Source organism: Mesocricetus auratus, unplaced genomic scaffold (genome assembly GCF_017639785.1).
Source record: "Mesocricetus auratus isolate SY011 unplaced genomic scaffold, BCM_Maur_2.0 Super-Scaffold_100676, whole genome shotgun sequence".
Taxonomy (NCBI): domain Eukaryota; kingdom Metazoa; phylum Chordata; class Mammalia; order Rodentia; family Cricetidae; genus Mesocricetus; species Mesocricetus auratus.
In genome coordinates this window covers 143,507,130-143,525,706 of record NW_024429266.1, presented here as the reverse complement: position 1 = coordinate 143,525,706, position 18,577 = coordinate 143,507,130, and the positions used below count along the sequence as shown (strand labels likewise).

The window sequence follows — 18,577 nt, the reverse complement described above, 5'->3', positions numbered from 1 at the left end:
ACCATGCATCCCAGACTTCCCCACACTGAGAAAATCAGGTGCATTTATACAAAATGGAAATTTAGAACCACATGGAACTTTTCTGGTGTTAACTTTTCTTGACCACCCTGCTCCAGCAAGGCATTAAAAGGTGCCTGATCCTGAATCCATTATGAGGTATAGTGACTTTCTGGCCACAAACTTTCTAATTAAAGCATACGTTTTGCAGGGTCTTGCTTTTGCTTTGTTTTGTTTTTGTATTTGTTTTTTTATCATCTTGATCCTAGAGACCCAGACTAGAATTTGCTGCTATGATCCTTCCAAATGCTTGCAATCACACATTTCCTGCCTTCCAATGCCTTTTCTGTTAATGAACAGTTGGAGTCTTGGACCACAGCCTTCCATAGGACCAGTTATTCTGATTTCATGCCTGGAATCCCAAACCAATACCCCTTAGAGAAGAAGCATTGAAATAGTAATAGATGGATTTCTTCTGTTTTGCTTCTCATTCCCCTTCTCGTTCAGAACTAGCTTCATTTCCTTCCTTCCTCCCTTCCTTCTTTCCTTCCTCCCTCTCTCCATCTGTCTTTCATGATTTCATGAAGTTTTTCTTCTCTAAATAAGGTAAGAGTTTTAACAGCAGGAAGAAAATCTCAAAGAAATTTGGTGAGACTGTTAACACAGCTTAGATCTCCAAAAGTGAACTCTCCCCATAGCTCAAGTTCCAGGCGCCGTGTGCATGACAGGAACCATAGGCATGCATATTTCAGAGCCAGCGCTAGGGCAGAAGATGTGTGACTGTGCTTCACACATCGGAGGGAGAACATCCCAGGGATGCAAGGTTCTCCTGAGTTCCCCTGGGTGGCAGAGTAGCAGTGCTGTAGGTAGCTGGGGCACTTCTCAGCTAAACAAATTTACTGTGAAATCCAGAGCTCTCACTTTCAAAGTGAGAGGTGGAGATGAACACACTATGTTGTCTGAAAGCAGACGTCAGTCCAGCTATTGAAGACAGCTGCCCAGTTCCCTTAGAAAGCTCTCAGTGTCATACTTCCTCTTGTGAGGTGGCCATGAAAGGACACCAGTGGTCTGGGATTGGTGGAAAAGAAAACTACATGGAGAACTGATGTCTGTGAGGTATTGTATTTGTCAACTGTCTTGTCGCTGTGACAAAACACCCAACAAAAGCAACTCAAGGGAGGGTTTATTTTAGCTTGAAGTTCAAGGGTACAGTCCATAACTGCTGGAAAACCATAGACACGGGAGCCTGAGGTAGCTGGTCAAACTGTAGCTGTGGTCAGAGAGCAGGCAACAGGGGTGCTGGAGCTTGGATGCCTTTGCTTGCAGCCTGAGACCAAAGCCTTCCCACTTTTAGGTGGGTCTTCCTACTTCTTTAAGTCTAGTCTAGAAACTACCTCACAGACATGCTCAGAGCTCTGAATCCCCAGCACTTTAGATACCCCCTATTTAACAATATTAACATCACAGGCATGTTGGCACATTTTTCCACAGCTTGGAGACACTTATTTGAACAGTCACCCTGGTGAAGGGTTAACTTTTTAGACTACACCTGCCCCGTTAAATAAAGAGTTAAAGTTCAAATTTAACATGGACATGTCCTGTGATGCCTAGAACTACTAGAAGTATTTCAGGGGAGGAAGAGATCATTTGAAAGTACATGGCACCAGAAGCTAATGTGTGGGAAATTATTTCCATAACAGATGTGTCACATTGTAAACAGAAAAATTGGATCTTTGCTGCATCAGAAACACTGGATGTCCTTCCTGCTGGAAAACATTAATTTGGATGTGGACTACACCTCCCCACAAAGGCTCATGCTTTAAGGACTTGGTCCTTGACTGGTGATGTTATTGGGAGGGTGGTAGAAACTTCAGGAAGCAAGGCCAGATTGGAGGAAGTAGGTCAATGGAGTGTGTTCTTGAAAGATAGGGATGGGGACCCTAGATGATGATGGTGATGATGATTCCTCCTCTCCCTCCTCCTCTCTCCCCCTCCTCCTGTTCCTCTTTCTCCTGCTTTTGGTGCTTCTGCTTACTCCCCATCTCTCATTCCCTCCTCCTTCCTGGATACCATGAGGAGAGCAGCTAGGCTCTATCAAACACTCCCCACCATGATATATTGCCTCAGTGTAGAAAGAAAGATGCTAAGTGACCATGGGCTGAAACTAGGGACTGTCATAATTCTTTCTTTTTAAGGTTGCTTGTCCTGGACATTTTGTTACAGCAACAGAAGACTAACAGAATCCTCCCCATCTCCTTATTTGTTTTGTTTTATATGTAACAATACAAAGAAGAATTTATTGGCAGGGTATAACCTTTATGAATAGCATCCTAGAAAGTGTGTTTGTGTGTGAAATGCCGCATTTTATCAACTCTACTAAGAGAAAGCGTGAGTTCTTTCTCTATTCTACATGATTGAAAGGTATTTGGAAATTATTATCATATACAGATAGTTGAAAAACAAAGGACAAAATATTGAACAGAGATTGTAAATCAGAAAGTATTTTTCTAGATTTTTGATGCTTGTGGTATGTTAGTTGTTTTAATGCATAATTTGTTGTGTCTCTTTTTCAGAGAATCATTCACTTTGTGTTCTATTCATTGCAGGTCATAAAGAATTAACCCCTGGTTTACACCACAGTGTTTGTCAACCCCTTAAAGGGGCCACACACATTGTGACAGGGTGGTATTCCAGATCTGTGTTCAGGGAAAGAAAGATGTGTGGTTTGTCGCAAGAGGTTTCACCCAGGGCAAAGGCGCAAACAATAGAGGTCACATGGTAGAGAAAGTCATGGGCCAACACGGAGAGGACAGCTTGCAGAGCAGACTTCCTCCTCAATGGTGGATAATGACTAAGTCCCCCCATTACCACTCTATCCCAAAGAACAAAACAAACATAGAAACGAAACTTCTTGAGTTGCTTTAAATGTGCATGTATAGGAGCTACTTTGGCCTGGTAAAGTTTCCACTAGTGGGAATTCATTGGGTCTTTGCTTGTTTTAACCTTTCAAAACAACCATTTATTGTATAGGTAAGATGGGCATGTGTTCCTAATATTTAAGTTTTTTTTTTCAGAAATCCACAAAGGATAATCTCTATTTCTCTGCTGCATCCTTTCCAGATTTTGTTTCAGTGACACAGAGAGAGAACACACACTGAAGTAAGGTTTGGGGAACTGAATCTGGAGAGACTGGGGAGACGAGAGAAGTCTACCATGGGAGATAGATTATCCGTCCACATAGGCATTCCCTCATTAGGGGCTCCCTTCCCACCTGGAGCCCTGGCTAAAAGTCATCATGATTCTCTGTGCTGGAACCTTGCCTTCTTTTTATTGTCCTGGAAGTCCCGGCAGGCATTCCTCAAGAGTGCTGATTAGGACCCGGGATGCAGCTGCTTCACTGGGTGTCTGTTCTTTTCACCTGACACAGTCCAAGGCCTGCACCTCCCGGGAACTAAAGGGTGCACTGCCCAGAGCAGTTACTCTACCCAGCTTACTCTCTTTCCTCCCTGTCTGTGTTAAACTCCTGACTTAGCTGTCTCCCATTTGTAGTCCCTACCTACCCCCAGCCTTCCTGGATCCATTCTAACTCATCCCTAAGGCATTGGCTTATTATTTACCCATCTTGCCATCTCTGCTGGCAAGCAATATCCCAAACAGTGTGCTCAGTACACTGACACAGGGCTAGAAGAGGAGCCAGGCACAGATCATTTGTTTGTGTTCCACAGAGAGCACAGCCTCCGCTCCCTCCCAAAGGCGCCCTCAGAACTTACAGTCTGTCTAGTGCAACTGCTGAATTGTGAAATGACAGACCACATGAGTGCCTGCATGAACAGGACGCTAAAGAAGCCAGAAGTAACAGCAGCTAGACACCATGAAGAATTAGCTTTCGGCAGAGTATGGGGCATTCCCCAACTATCCACTGAAATGAAGGTAATAATAACCTTTTCTTGGATTTCAAGACCATTTATCTTTGAGGTTATGGCCCTCAAAGATAATTCCATGTTCCATATTCCAGCTTTCATAAAGTAGATGTTTATTGGAGGTGAATATTTATTGCTGAAGGGGCCTGTTAACCAAATGACCACTCCTAAACAATTTAGCAAGGCACAGCATACATTATGCCAATTTGAAGCTAATACATTTTATATCTTGAGTGTTTAAGATATAAATGACTATAATTAGCTAGGAAATAGTAAAACCTTGACTTGCTCTGAGCAGCAATGACAGAAGAAATGGTCCAAGAATCTTGTCTAAATAATGCTCAGAGCTGAGGCATATGTGTTCACCCTTTTAAACCTTTAAGGAATAGATGATTGCCACATCATATATAAAACATCTAGTCACATACCCTAAGGTGGAAGTTACTAAGTTCATTACAGGAAGATGGAAAACCTTGAGACTGGAGAGATGCCTCAGCAGTTAAGGGCCTTTGCTTCTCCTCCAGAGAACCCAAGTTTGATTCCTAGTACCCATGTCAGGAGGCTCAAAATTACCTGTAACTCTGGCTCCAACGGATCCAATGCCTTCTTCTGGATACATTTGGCATGCATATGCACACACGTATTGAGCATGCCCCCACGCAAACATACACATAAATAAAAAATAAAATAAAGATATAAAAATTTATACTAAAGCTTGATAAATATAATGAATGCACAGGAAAAAGCATAAACCGTACCCCTCATGATAATACATTTTAAAAGTCACAATAAAAGCACAGCTTGGTGAGAATACAGTAGCTTCCACTAAACCATAGTGATGTCTTCGCAAAGCTCACCTTCTGGGTTCCTAGCACCCCAGAACCACGAGCTACATCACAAAGCACAGTAGAAGGTCAAGAGTGGTGATATACACCTCCAATCCAGCACTTGAGAGGCAGAGGTTGGAAGGTGGAAAGGTTGCAAGTTCAAGACCAGCCTGGTCTGCATAGCAAGTTCCAGGCCAGTCAGCGTTACATTCAAGACCTTATCTTCCAAAACAAGCAAAAAGAATGCAGTAGAGACAGTTACACACTCATTTATAAATGGAGCTGGATTCAGAATTCTCCAGGGCAATCCTGTCTCTACTCTAATTTGAGCCAAGAGCTGGAATAACACTCTGGGCACAATCCAGAAAAAAATGGAGCTCTTTCTGTGTGGGGACCCTGGGTACCCAGGCCTATGACTGTAGAAGGAGGTAACTACTTGAAGGTATTACCTTCTACCATCGCCTTGAGCAGGAACAGAGGAAAGCAGGTGCCAGAGAAGAAAACAGCAACAGAAGAATTTCAACTGTGGAAGCTGTCATTGGCATTTGTGGTTGGCAGGGGCTGTGTGCCTGCTGTGAGTAGGAGGGGATGCTGCCATCCTGCCTGGCCTCCCTGCAGCCTCCCTGGCTCCTCCCCAGCAGGGGAGATCACGAAGGAGATAATCAATGGCAGGCAGCCTCCAGGCAGGGCTCGCCCATGCTGCCCTAATGACAGCAGGCATCTGCTCTGGTTGGATTGCCCCAGGCCTGGTGGCCCAGTCATCCTGCCCTGCCACTGACATGTCTCCTCATGGAAAACACTGGAGCTTTATACATCTACTTTTCTTTGGGCCTGTCCTCCATTCTTCCTCAGATACCTTTACTGACACAAAGCAGAAAAGCTTTGTAAACTGAAAAGATGAATGGCTGTTGGGATCTAAATTACCCACACACAAGCTATCACCCTTCACTCTAGGATCACCTGTGGGGATGTCAGGTCGTTGCCTTCACTGCTCATTTGTAAGATGGGCTGCCTCTACAGAGAGGAGAGACATGAAGAATGTGGTCCATGATACACATTTTAGAAGCACATGGGGGCTTCAGCCCCGCCTCTGCAGGGACTTACTGGGGACATGATAACGAATAGATCACTCTGGACCTCAGTTATTGCTGTGTTTGTAAACTGGGACCCAAATCCTGCCAATTGTGTCATTATATTACTGACCACACATGCACAGGCCTTCAAACCACCCGTACTCAGTGGATCCTTCCTGTCATGGCCATTATCATCACCTGCTGATTTTAATTATATTCCCCTTTTTGATGAAAATTAAGTGAGATGAGAGAGTATCTGGAATCAATTGCTAAATTAGTGTTATACACAGCAATGTCACATACTATGTCGCAACTTTGGTGTTCCTGATATCCTGTCCACAAACTCCTCAAAGTATTTACTTAGAAAACACATCTCAGAGTAGGGTCACTCATGAACCTTTTGGAACATTTTATTGCTATTATCCAAGTCTAGGTTATATTACAATAATATGGACCCTTTTAAATTCCAAGTGAGGGGACCAAAATCAGGATGTGTGTGTGTGTGTGTAGAATTCATCAAACAAGATTACTTCAAAATAATAACGACAGCTGTTTCACACCAGACAAGTTGAGAACCCAATAGCTGCAGGGGCCTTGTGGCTGCTGCCCCAACTGTTGAAGTCCCACTATGGCTTCTTACACCAGAGAGGGAGAGGCCCACAACCCTGTCATTGCTCGGGCCACAGGACTGGCTGCCTCAGCAGTTCCATTCTGGGGCTGAAGACGGCACAGGGTTCTGGGAGAGCCACTTGTCCTCAGTCAGTGTTGGAAGCCTCAAACACTGCTCCTAAAATCATCAAAAGAACCATCAGCAGATGTAACAGCGTAAATCAATTCTTGTACCCTGGATCACAGGCCACAGAAGAAGCCCTGCTGTGTTCTCTTGTATTTCTGCTTATGCCAGATGGATCAACCAAGACAGGAGCTGGTTTTTCTCTCTCAAGATCTTCCTGAAGGCCAGAGGTAAGAGTTTACTGATTTACTTATACAATCAAAACTTGATTGTTAAAATCTCTCTCCAGTCCCCATAACACTTGTTAAGAGAAGCTTTTTCCTTTGCTAGCCGTTTTGGTTTATCCCCCGCCAGTCACCTGGGCTCTGCCGCGCCAGCCTGGTTCTAGATCCGCATGAGTCCCAAATAAACACACAGGAGGCTATATTAATTATGAAGCTGTTGGCCTTGCTTGTCCCTTACTGGCTAGCTCTGCCTTAAGTAATTACCCCATAATTGTTAATCTAAGTATGTTTCTTACCGGAGAATAGTTCCCGGCTTCTTACCCCTATGGCGTCACATGTCGACTCTCTTGAGTTTCTCCTTCCCAGAGTTCTCCTGGACTCCTAGTCCCTCCTATCTAGGTTTCCTATAGGCTCAACGGTACTTTATTGACAAATGCACAGGACTTCCCCCAACATCTCCTCTTTTCTGTTTAAACAAAAAGAAAGGTCTTAACTTTGACATAGTCAAATCATATATAACAGAACAGTTATCAAGTAAGAATACAGTTACAATATTTTGTCTATCAACATTCAGCAAGATTTAAAGAAAATATCATCTATCTCATTCTTGTGAGTCCAAAGTCCTATATGTAGCTTATCTTTTATCATAACTAAGGAAAACTATAATTATAACTATCTGTCTTCAACTCCATCAAAGACCACAGAAGAATAATATAAAAACACTAGGATTGACAAAGATATATTACTACCTGGACAGTCACCCGAAGTTTCTCTGTAACGTTGGGGCATCCATCTTCAGCCCATAGGCCACAATGTGTCTGGAACACTTCTCAGCAAAGCAGGAAATTTCAAACTGTCCATCTGCGTTGGCAGTCTGTCAGTCATTTTTCTTTGTCCTGCAGAAAGTCTCGTAGACTCTTCATGAAGCAGGAACCCTGTAAGACTGAGTTCAGTAGTCACTTTCCTGTAGGTCCTGCATGTCCAGATGATACAACAACAGTCAAACAATCTAGGCAAGAGCAGTTTCTTGCCCAAATGGCTAATCTTGCCATGTTGAAAGCAAACTTTATAATGAGTTTCTTCGATGCCCATCTTCCTCTCAGACGTAATTGGTGCTGCCAGGAGCAGACATTGTCAAGAAAAACCCTAAACCATTTTAAATGCCATGTTCTGAAGGTCTTTGAGAGGTTTGAAGACTGTCCATCTCAAATATATTTCTGTATATCTAGAAAACCTAACTTATGTAACTATAAATTCTATTATAAGTAACTATCTATAGTCTGTATTCAATTATGCATTACGTTGTAAAAGATCAGTATAAGCACAATACTTAATCAAGAGGAGAAATATACACATCACAAAATTGACCTTGATTTTGTCTCAATAAATGAAAAACAATACCCATACCATAATTCCCCTTTTTACCATTAAAAAAGATTGGCTGTGATCACTAGCCAATTATAAACAATCCCATTTAAATGAAAACAAAGATTTATAACCAAGATGGGAATTGGGACGTCGCTCATTCCAAACTGCTTCCTGCTGGAAGGGGGCGCTGTTTATACCATGGGGATCATGACAAAACTCAGAAACCTGTATAAGTCCATATTTTCGGGGTCTGTAAGACTGCATCATCTTCGCTGTTTCGATTGTTGGAACACCTGGTCCACTGCTTCCGGGGGTCTTGGTTCGTCAAACCACAAAAGCCTGGAAGGAATCCTTAGCTTTTCATTTTCTGTAGAAACATAAATAAAAACTCCTTTTCCGAGTAACATATCCTTATGCTTAAATTTTGAAGTCAAGGTATTTTCAAAAGATATAAGTTGTATTAATTTAGCAGCATTTATAATCAAGTGTACTTTAGTAGCAGTTCCTTCCTGAGCAAGCAAAAAACTGAAAAACACAATAGCGTACAGTATCCAGACTCTCTGTGTATTTTCCATCTTTACGTGGCTTATTTATTTATCTATTATTACTTTATTTATTTTTCTTTGAGACAGGATTTCTCTTTGGAAATCTGCCTGCCTCTGCCTCTGGAGTAAATCCTACCGGCGTGTGCCACCACAACGCCGGCTTTTGTATTTATATACCACTTTGTCATTTCATTTTCTCTCTCAATCTCACGTATATTTTTGAACACACTGTAAACCTTTAGAGGCTTTCCTTTATCCAAGTCTGACTTTACTGTAAATCTTTATGTTTTTCTGGCCACGTGTCTTATCTGTAAAACCGCGGCTGTTTTAAACTGCCGTTTCAAGATGGCGGGCGTAAGCGTGACTCCAGTTTACCGCCTCAGTCCATGCTGACCTCCAGCAAAAGCTGCCACTTCCAGCTGTACGTACACACCTTTCAATCGTTAGCAGAGTCTCTTAAAACAACCTTGTTGGTTTTTTTTTTCCTTTTCTTTTTCTTTTTATGCCGAGTCAGGAAGACTTCAGTAAGCGAGCCACGTGAATCTCGGCTTGTAGATAGCAAAACAGAGCGCACCTGAGAAAAATGCTGCTACCAAAATCTGTGCTTCTCTCTGTTCTTCTGTTTCTAAAATTCCTTTAACACTTTTGTTGTTTTGCGTGGAAATTCAATCCCACTTCTGACACCATTCTGTTAAGAGAAGCTTTTTCTTTGCTAGCCGCTTTGGTTTATCCCCCGCCAGTCACCTGGGCTCTGCCGCGCCAGCCTGGTTCTAGATCCGCATGAGTCCCAAATAAACACAAGGAGGCTATATTAATTATGAAGCTGTTGGCCTTGCTTGTCCCTTACTGGCTAGCTCTGCCTTAAGTAATTACCCCATAATTGTTAATCTAAGTATGTTTCTTACCGGAGAATAGTTCCCGGCTTCTTACCCCTATGGCGTCACATGTCGACTCTCTTGTCTTTCTCCTTCCCAGAGTTCTCCTGGACTCCTAGTCCCTCCTATCTAGGTTTCCTATAGGCTCAACAGTACTTTATTGACAAATGCACAGGACTTCCCCCAACAACACTGACTACCCTTCCCCACAGACCTACCCCCAGCACCCCTGTGGCCACCAGAGGATACCACAGCCAACAGTTAATGGAGGACCTTGGGCTCAGCAGACCACAGCCCTAATATACAGTTCTATCCACTCTAATTCGAGGACCCAGAACTGTACAGTTATTAAATGTACTGTGAATCATCACCCCTGCTGGAAGCCGCATGAAATAACTGATGTGCTTTAATAATCTGACATTTTCTGATAAGCCTTGAAGTCCCTCATGAGTTTTATTACCCAAACCCCAACAAACAGGTGGTGTTTAAGTAATCTTTCCTGGCATTCACACGATAGAGCTGAGCTAGAACAGAACAGAGTACAGGCTTCTCCACCAGGAGCCAGTCAAGGTTAGCATTCAAAGTAATGTCCCCTCACCTCAGGTTTCGCTTTTTGTATTCATGTACTTCTATTTTAGCCCACTCTGGCTAATTTAGGCATCTACCAGCATTTTTGGGGGGAAACATTCCCATAGGTATAGACAATGAAAGAAAAAGAAAATTACTTTGATTTTAATAAGCATGCAGAATACTTGTTACTCAAAAGCAGGCTGCATTGTAAGTAGTCATTTGAATGATGATGCTACCTGCTCCAACCACTATTGCTTGGACTTTTTTTTTGTCTTGTCTGACTTTGAATTTCTTTCAGAACCTACACTACTTTCTTTCAACTACCTAAATTATGCTGAATTTGGGCCTTTTGAAGAAGGATTTGATTTTCTTAGAAAATCATTTGCAATCATGTCTAGTGAATGACATGACTTTATCACATTGAGAAATACGTTCTTCAGTATTTTTTTTGTTAAAGTTTCTTTTTGGCAGAGAGAAGAATGTAGATGCAGAAGCAACTTATTATTATTTGATAATAACCCACGGAGTCTAGTTAGTGCTGCCCATACACGCATGGGTGTGGGCCACCTACCAGGGCCCCCAGTAGCCATCAGCTGCCAATAATTCAGCAGCAAAAGATTCTTTCCTTACTATTGCCCGAGAGGTTCTTTTTGTCTTTGCCTGGTGAATTGATAAGGGGTAGATGATAATTGGTTAGGCATTAGTAGAAAATCTTTAGCCTGTAGTGACTAGTCCTCCATAAGACAGAATAAATTTTGGAGTTAATTTGTCGGTCCATAGAAATGGGCCCATGGAGAAGGAAGTAATCAAGGAAAATTGCTACAGATTAAATTCTATAAAAAGAAGTTTATCATCTATCTATCTATTACCTATTTATCTATCGATAATATATAAACTATCCATCTATATATCATTAGCTAATCTATCTATCATCTATCAATCCTCTAGTCTATCTTCTGTCTATCTATTCTATCTGTCATCTATTGATCTAATCTGTCTATCTGTCATCTCTGTCATTGCCTAATAATCTATAATCTATTCATCCATTTAGCCATCACCTTTCTATCCACTAATCTATCTACCTATTCATCTATCTATCATCTATTTATCTATCGATAATATATAAACTATCCATCTATATTTCTTTAGCTAAACTATCATCTATCTACCCTCTAATCTATCTATCTATCTATCTATCTATCATCTATCTATCTATTCTATCTAACATCTATCTAACTAATCTGTCTATCTGTCATATCTGTCATTGCCTAATAATCTACTTACCTAATCTGTCTATCTATCTATCTATCTATCTCTCTATCTCTCTATTTTTTTTTCTTTTGGTTTCTCTGTATTGTTTTGGAGGTTGTCGGTCCAGCCTGGCCTCAAACTCACAGAGATCCACCTGCCTCTGCCTCCCAAGTGCTGGGATTAAAGGCGTGCACCACCACCACCCGGCTCTGTCTATCTATTTTTAAGGCCCATCTCTACCTCCTGAGTGTTGGGATCACAGGTGGGCTCTGCCTCACTAGACTAAAAGGGACCAACTTAATCATAAGTTAAGGAAGTTATAAGAAAACCAGTGCATCCCAGGAGCGTGATGTTTTGGGAATTTGGTGATGGCAGATAGGACTCTGGCTTTCCCATGAGCTCCTACTTGAGTTACATAATGCTCCTAGAGCCAGTTAACCAGTTCACAAAATGGAAACGATCACATCTCTTTTGTGGTTTGTTGTGTCAGTGGCTGATTTCCTTATGTTAGGACTTAGGAAAGTACTAAATGTATAATCACAGGTAATAATACTGTCTTCGGAAATGAGTGAGTATGTTTAATGGCTTTGTAATTCATGCTTAAGTGAGGCATGAGAGTTTAGGAAATGTCGTACTTTGTACACCCAGAACAGTAGGTAACCTGCACAGGAAGCCATACGCAAACAAATGCAGGAAGTCTAAAATACTATGCAGTCCGAGTCAGTAAAAATATGTCTGGAGTGTGACAAGTGGAGGTGACAAGGAAAGAAATTGCTTTCTGTGTAAATGCTTCTGCAGTCTTTCTTTGGCTTCCATGCTCTCTGGCATCGCACAGCTTCTGCTGCTGATTTCCCCGATGGCTCTGCCCACCCCTGTTGCCAGGACTTGGTATTTATGCTTCAGTCACCCAGGTAGGCAGGTCTGACCCTCAGGACCCAGCAGGGCCCCTGCTGCCCTTAGCTTCTTCAAGCTAACAGGATGTCAAAAAACCAATAGTGTTAATCTCTTCCCGCTGGGGCCTTCTGGCTCTCAATGAAGACTCAAGCAGATGTGCTTTATTCTTAACTTTGCTTTGGCAACTCATTTTCAACGTCAAATCATTCTCTTTAGAGTCCTCAGTTTGTGCATACATTGCATTAGTTGCTCCCCTCATTGCTCCGGCCCAATACGTGACAAACTACTTAAAGGAGGAAGCATTGATTTTGTCTAACAGTTTGAGAGGATCTAGTCCACCATGGTCAAGAAGGGATGGAGGCAGGAGCATGAAGTAGCTAATCATGCTGTATCAGTAGCCAGGAAGGAGAGAGTGGAGAGGGAGTAGGGTCTGATTATAAAGCCCCAATGTCTGGTGAAAGGCACTCTCTAGTGAGGTTCTACCTCCTAGCACTTTCATAGCTTTCCCTGAGAGCATCACCAGATGCTCAAACGCATGTGCCTGTAGGGGTCTTCTCACAGTCAAACCACAGGACACACACATTTTAATTAGGTGGTACTTTTAGACAGTACAATCCTGAGACCTACCCATAGACCTTCTGGCAGCATCTTCCATACCTCTAGACACTGAGCATCGCAGCTGCCCTCTTCCAACAGACGCCAGAAGCAACACTGATGGGAACTGACCCTGGTCCAGATCCTTGAGTCTGCCAAGAAGTGTTCCGGGTGAGCCCTCTTGGGCCACAGTGGCCCTTCTGCCTTTATGAAAGGTAGAATGAATCATTTCTTCTTTTCTACACCTGTGGACCACGAGCCTTTCCAGTTGCCACGTGTGCTGGTTGGTTTTAACTGTCAACTTGACACAACTTACAGCCATCTGTGAGGAGAGTCTAAATTGTCTAGACCAGGTTAGTGGTTAGTGGTTCGCTCTGTGCTTTGAGAGGGGAGAGGGGGTGAAATGATCGAGCAGGATCCCACCATTTGTGAGTGCCTGGCGCAGACAGCTCCCCTGGGAGATGGTTAAGTGTTACACCACCACTTTATTCCAGAAATGAATGGTAATATAAAGGCTGGGGACAGTGGCAGGGGCATCACCTAATTTGCATTAAGATGTACAGTCCTATCAAAAGGTTCCTAGTATGTGCAGTAAGGGAGCCTTCCAGCAGGGTTCTTTGCTGGGGTTCAAGCTAAAGTCAGGCATTTGGTTTAACAAGAGCTTTCAGATAAGGCCAGTCCTCCAGGCCTGGGGACATTCTCCAGATAAGGACAGGTAGAGAGCACGAAATCTTGCTGGGGAGGGAGGGAGCTCCATATTTCCGACGTTAGAGAAAAAGCTGCTAGGCTATGGCCGACTGTGGCGTCTACCAATCAGCAATGCATCCCAACACAGCTTGGCCCATAGGCATGTGAGGGGGCGACGTCTTGATTAACTGGGGTGGAAGAACCACCTTGTATGGGGGAAGTACCACTTCATGGGCTGCAGCCTGAAGTGTGCAAGGGCAAAGGAAGCTGAGATGGTCAAGCAGGCTGCACACACACACACACACACACACACACGCACACATGCACACGCACACACACACACGCACACACCCACCCACACACACACACACACACACACACACACCTGACCCACTCTGCTCTTGTCCAGGGATGGACCTGACTAGCTTCCTGAGTTCCTGACTTGCCTTTCCCAAAATGATGTAACAGGAACTGTAAGCCAAAGAAACCCTCCTCTATCCTCAGCTGCCTTAGGACAGGGTAATTATCATGGTGACAGACATGAAACTAGGACACCAGAACACATTGTGTCACAGTCGGTTGTACCCGCTACACCTTCTTTTGTTAAAGGGGTCAGACTGGAAATGGAGAAGCTGCTGCCGGAAGAGTGAAGGGTACTGTGGGACCTGACCTCAGAGAGCATGTTCTGCAGTGTGGTAATGGCTTCTTGTGGCCTCATTGTCCGCATGGCAGGCAGTGGGCTTGAGCAGGGCGTTTGAGGACAGTGCTGTTATGCCCACTGGTAATAGGAAATTTTCCAGGCTTTGTCCAGCAGGCTTCTCTTGTTTGCTTTCTGTTGACATGATAAACACCAAGGCCAAAAACAACTTGCAGAAGAAAGAGATGATTTCGCATATAGATTCCACTCCATCACTGAGGGAAGCCAAGGCAGGAGCTCAGAGCATACCCAATGACACACAGGCATAAGTTGGCAAATAGGAGATTGTCCCTAAAAGCTGACATTGAAGACACAGTTTTACCTGATTAAACAAACACCTAAAACCAGTTCAGGCCAGATTGGCCATTGCCCTTGCTTCCAGAGTGAGTTTGCATATAAACAGGGTGTTATCAAGGGGAAGAAATCGTTTCCTCAGTTATAGCAGATGTACATGTAGCCACATGTAGATGAGGACCCTGGGTTGCTAACCAGTCACTAGGTACATTGTTGGGAGTGGGTGTGTGTGCACAGTGCACGCAGATAAGGACCCCAGGTTATCTGTGATGTCTACCAATCAGCAATGCATCCCAACACAGCTTGGCCCATGGGCAGGTGAAACCTTTGTAGGAAGTCCAGATAATCCATTAGAGCTCTTCCTTCAGCTGTGTATTTGAACACTGGTCAAAATGCAGAGACTAGGCCAGGTGGTGGTAGCACAAGCCTTTATTCCCAGCACTCAGGAGGCAGAGGCAGGAGGATTTCCATGAGTTCGAGGCCAGCCTGGTCTACAAAACTACACAGAGAAACCCTGTCTGGGGGGGGGATGCAAAGCCTAACTGACTGTGGGATTGCCCAGTCCCAGTTGATCCATCTACAACACAGCTCCTGCACCCAGTTCTCAAAAGACATTGAGGAAGACGGGGCAGCACAGTTGTAAGGGCCAGAACACCTGTTGCAAGATAGTGTCTTCTGCAAGTAATAGGGAGGCTGCTGTGAGATCTCAGCAATATGGTCACAAGACATTTATTTAATGTGCTCTCTTGCTTTCTACCCCCTCTCCTCTCCTCCCCTCCCCTCTCCTCTCCTCTCCTCTCCTCCCCTCCCCTTCCATTCCCCTCCCCTTCTTCTCCCCTTCCTCCTTCCTTCTCTCCATATCTTCCCCCTCTCTCTTCCCTCCTCTCCCTCTCCTTCCTTCTCTACCTCTCCTCCCCCTCTCTCTTCCTCTCTCTAACTCTCCCTCCCTTTCTTCCTCACTGAGTATATCTGCCCTTCGCTTCATGCCTATTGATGTATGCCCACAAGAGTGAGCACTGGGCCTCAGTGTTTTCAATGGTGAATAAAGGGTTTTTTCCCTTTACTTTTTTCATACAGGCTCTCTGTTGTCTCCTCTCAGCTGCCCTCCTGGCCTCTGCCTGATAATTTTACAGCACATCATAAAATCACAAACAGCCCATGGCAGCCCATGATCCCCTCCCATATAACCCAGGTCTGGATGTCAGCTGTGAGACTTTCTGTTTACATAGAAACACATGGTTGAAAATGAAGGCTGTTAGCCACACAAAGGATGTTTTTCTCTGGATAATTGTAGAGCACAGGGCAGACTGATGCTTATCACCCAGGAACCCTTCACAGTGGAACTGTTAGGGATGGGACATGGTTGGGATAGATGATTTTTAAAAGCCAGTGCCCATGAATGCATGCTAAAACAGTGCACACATTTGCTTCGTTCTGTGCTTGAAAGGGCTTGTTTGAAAGCCGCATAATCTCTGGGTTTTCTTCTTGAAAAGATCTCTTCAATCTCTTCTTTACCTGCTTATTTATTCTCTAAGCAAAGACGAGCCTGGCATCCGAGGATCTGCCAAGTGTCTGTATGTTGATCCATTCACACCCTCAGGCTTTCAGGCACTAGCCCAGCCCCACCACTATCTTCCTGAAAAGCCTCATCAAGAAACAGCCGTCTGGTAAGGTTGGACTGTGTATGCCGTGAGTGTCTGCAATTAGTCCCCAAAGCCTTAAGAAAAATAAAGCAGAAAATAAATAAACAAATAGGCAACTAGGTCTTCTATGTCTTCTCAGTTGTCCCCCTTCCTTTTAAATAGGAAGGCCCCAATCCCTCTCCTTGAGTTTAGTTCTAACTTACCCCATAGAAATTGATCATTGGAAGCCAGTCACTCTCAGGTCCTGTTTGGGGCACATGGAGGATTTCTGAACAAACATTGTATCTGCCCCTGCCTCCCAGGAAGAGGCTTCTTGCCTGAAGACAAGGCAGTGTGGCAGGCATTCCTTGCAGCAATGCACCTAAGTGTGCCACAACCCAGTAAAAACACAGCTCACATCGTGCTGTGGGTTGGCACCCAGATCCTACCTAGCACACCGAGTCTGGGCTGTGCAGTGAGTCTTACTTCCAAGGCTGCTTTCTCAAATGGTCTCACTACACAGCAGATGCTGACACCCCAGGCTCAGCCAGCAGAGCAGTACCAGAAGTCCCACACAGGAGCCCATCAGAAACATATCAGTCTTCCCCCACCTTGTCTTTTTTTTAACTATTACTCTTTAGGTTCCCGCCACCCAGCTCCCAAATAAATACATGGTGAAAGGTTCAGGCATTATCCTGGCCTGCCCTGTTACCTGGCAGGATGCACTTAGGCAACACTCTGGCCAGCCCAGAGTTCCGTGAGAACCATGCAGGTACAAAGGGCCCCTTTAAAGGACTGACCCCTGCCTGCTTACGCTCTCTTGCTCATGCTCTCTTACTTTCATCTCTCTCTGTCTCTCTCTGTCTCTCTCTCTCTCATCTCTCTCTCTCAGCTCTGCACAGGTTGGTTACCTCTCACCCCCCTTTTCCCTCCCTGTCCACCAATAAACTCCACGTGGGATCGTTGAGTCACGGTCTGTGTCTCTTTACTGGATAAACCTAAACATTTTAACAACACATGGAGACTTAAGAATTCCAGCCTTTGCTTGGCTTGTTTCTAGCCAGCTTTGCTCAACTTAAATTATCTAGTCTACCTTTTGCCTCTGGACTTTTATCTTTCTTTAGTCTATATCTCTTTCTTTCCTTCTTACTCCATGGCTTGTGTAACTGAGTGGTTGGCCCCTAGCATCCTTCTCTCCTCCTTTTTTTCCTGCTCTTCTCTCTCCTCACTTTGCCATCCCTGCCCATTTCTCTCTCTTGCCTTGCTATTGGTCATTCAGCTCTTTATTAGACTAGTCAGGTGTTTTAGGCAGGCAAAGTAACACACCTTTACAGAGTTAAACAAATGCAACATGAAAGAATGCAACATATCTATGCATCATTAAACTATTATTCCATTGCATAAACAAATGTAACACATCTTCAACTAATTCCACAACAACCATAACACTGAATCAGAATCTGCTTTTGGACATATATTCATTGTACATAGTAGTAGGGAGTTAATTATTTATTTATGTCATTTGTGTAATGGGGGGTATATCTATTCGTTCATTTGGAAGTGCACACTTATGTACCGGTAAATATGTACATGTGTAGAGGCCAGAAGTTGGCATAGACTGTCTCTATCATTCTCCCCTTAGTTTTGATTTTTAAATTATATTTATTTATTTGCCTATCTATTTAGTGTGTGTGTGTGTGTGTGTGTGTGTACATTCTTGTGCCACAGACCAGTGTGATCAGAGGAACCTTGCAAGAATAGGTTATTTCTTACTATCATGTGGATCCTAGGAATTTAACTCAGATTGTCAGGCTTGTTGGCAAATGCCTTTACTGGCCCTTATCCTTGTTTTTTGAGACAGGGTCTTTCGCTGAACCTGAAGATCACCAGCTAGGCCCGCTGGTCACCGAGCTTCAGGATTACTGGGTTTGTATATGAGTGTTTATGCACAGATCCTAGACTGGATAAAAAGAAGGAGACCTGTTGGACACAGGCATTCGTCACCCTCTGCTTCTTGACATAGGATGCCATGCGAGAGCTTCTGTCTCCACGGCTGTGCTGCCATGACGACTACACCCTTGGCCAGTGAACCAAAATAAATCCTTTCTTCTTCAATTGCTGTTTTAAACAACCTTATTTTATATACTAATCCCAGTTCCCTCTCCTCCCAGTGCTTTGGCTCCACACACCACCCCACTGCCTTCTCCCCTTCACTCCGGGGCCACCCCTTCCACTCCTCAGAGAGGGTGAGGCCTCCCATGGGGAATCAACAAAGTTTGTCACACTAGTCGAAAGAGGACCAAGTCCCTCCCCACTGTATGTAGGCTGAGCCAGTTATCCCTCCATATGCAATGGGCTCCAAAAAGCCAGTTTATGCAATAGGAATAAATATTGATTCTACTGCTA

At 43.9% G+C, this 18,577-nt stretch overlaps 1 long non-coding RNA gene across 1 annotated transcript; it reads left to right on the top strand.

Annotated features, from left to right (window-relative positions):
• The first annotated feature begins 1,701 nt into the window (after positions 1-1,701).
• Positions 1,702-18,286, top strand: LOC121136873. Its single transcript, XR_005874047.1, has 4 exons — positions 1,702-3,927; positions 6,673-6,780; positions 18,033-18,097; positions 18,195-18,286. It is a non-coding gene; the product is annotated as an uncharacterized LOC121136873 (long non-coding RNA).
• The last annotated feature ends 291 nt before the right edge of the window (positions 18,287-18,577 follow it).